Raw genomic sequence first — 2,111 nt, 5'->3', positions numbered from 1 at the left:
CCCCCCTATATGTTAGCCTATTTTACCAAATAAGCATTTCATTCCCTTACTCAAGAAACATTTATTGGACACACACTACATGGCAGTCACTGGGCTGGCATGCACAAAAAATGGAATATATTGCCTGTTCCAATGGGGCATGTAGTCTCCTGAGGCAGTTGGTAAAATATGGATGACTAGCACAATGGTTGATATTTGCTCAATAAATGTTCTTTCCATTTTTCCCTCATTGGAAGTAATAGTGCAATATATTAAAGGAGCATGAAATAGTGAGTCCCTATAAATTTGGATAACCTTGAAAGGATTCAAGGCAGACATACCTCCTTCCCTCCCTTAACATGTTCTTGTTAAAAAACCATGTAATAGGCAGAACACTAGCCTAGGGCTCCAATATTTGACTTCTTGATTAACATATCAGTTCTTTTTAAACCTTGATCACATTATTTATTCCTCATACTATAACTTTTCATCTGCAAAATTAAAAAAAAATGATCTCTTCTGCCTACCTCCTATAATTGTTAGTGTCCTATAAGATAATGTATATGACAAGATTTTCTAAATTGTGATCTATAACATAAACTAAAGTTTATGACCTCATCATTGTCTTCTTCATTACCAATCTTGTTTTTATGGAAATATGTGAAAGATCAAGGAAAATTATCATCTTGATTTACATTTCCCTCATCCAGGCATGATCACACATTTGGAGATGAGTTTCACATTCAGCCCCAAATAATCATTTTAGAAAAGTGGATGCATGTTTAGCCATTCCCCAAGTATTTAGAGCAGTGCTCAATAAACAATGAATGAAAGGTTTGCTGATAGCAGATGGATAATTATGCTCAGCATTTTTTAATAAAGAAGAATTCAGAAAAATACAGAGAATGGAAAGAACATAACTCGCAGATAATAATCATTCCCATTATCTGAGAGCTTATGATATGCCAGGCTTGTTGGTTTATGTGCATCATTTCATTTCATATTTGGAACAACCTTCTAAGGTTGGCTATATTATTATCACCCTAATTTTATGGATGAGGGAAGTGAAGCCTAAAAAAATTAAGTAATTTGCCCCAATTCATAGAATAACATTGATGATAGAATTCCTGAATTTAACTCCTGCATTTTATTTCATGCTCTGATATAGTAATCATCACCATCCCAAGGTTTGTACTCTCCTGCTTGGTAATCCTCATTTTTTCCAAAAATTTCTCAAGGGAGGCACTTACCTTCCTGGGATTTAGATTCCTCACTGATAAAATTGGCCTACTGATGGGGATCCATCAATAAGCATGTCATACAAACTCTGTTTCTTGGGACCTCATATTCTAGCTGGTGGAGGCAGAAAATAAATAAATAAGTGCATATTATATCTAGTTTTGAAAAGTGTCATAAAGAGAAATAAAGAAGAGTAATAGAGAATGAAAGGAGTCAGGGGTTATACTTTACGCCTCATACCCAGGCAAGGCCTCTCTAAGCAGGTGAAATTTCACACAGTCCCAGAGCAATTGGAGAAGAAAAGTGTACAGATATTTAGGTGAAATGTGGCACCACTGTCATGGAGTACACGTGTAGTGATAGGCCTGTCTGGTTGAAGAACTTTCCAGGCGGGGGAGCAGCCCATGCAAGGTCACTGAGGAAGCAACATGCTTGTTACGTTGGAAGAACAGCAAGGAGCAGGTGTGGCCAGGGTGGAGTGAGTTAGAGTGATAGTGGTAGGAGGATGAGATCAGAGAAATCGGAGGGACGCAGAACAAAAATATGAGTGGCCTCATAGACCACTGGAAGACTTTAAATATTACTTTGAGTGATTTATGAAGCCATTGAGCATTAAGCAGTGGAATGAATGTGGTTTGACTTTCATTTTGATAGAATCCCTTTGCTGTGTAAAGAAAAGACTGAAGAGGGGGCAAGAATAGAAGCAAGGAGAGCAGATATTAAACCAGACTATGGAATAATCCAACTATCCAAAGAGAAAATGGGCCAAAAGGTAGCAATAAAGGTGTGAAGTAACCAGAATTTTGATATTCAGGATTTCCAATGTATAAGCAATAGGATGTAAAGGAGATACAATGTAGAGGTGATAGGATACAAGAAAAGAGGGTATGGGG

At 37.2% G+C, this 2,111-nt stretch overlaps 1 protein-coding gene across 1 annotated transcript in view; it reads left to right on the top strand.

Moving 5' to 3' along the window:
- Positions 1 to 2,111, top strand: part of LRRC4C (leucine rich repeat containing 4C) — a 148,299-nt gene that overhangs the window by 117,224 nt on the left and 28,964 nt on the right. The window lies entirely within an intron of this gene.

Source organism: Galeopterus variegatus, unplaced genomic scaffold (assembly GCF_000696425.1).
Source record: "Galeopterus variegatus unplaced genomic scaffold, G_variegatus-3.0.2 Scaffold4412, whole genome shotgun sequence".
NCBI classification, from domain to species: Eukaryota; Metazoa; Chordata; class Mammalia; order Dermoptera; family Cynocephalidae; genus Galeopterus; species Galeopterus variegatus.
Note: the sequence above shows the minus strand (reverse complement) of the source record. Positions and strands in the feature narration are given on the sequence as shown.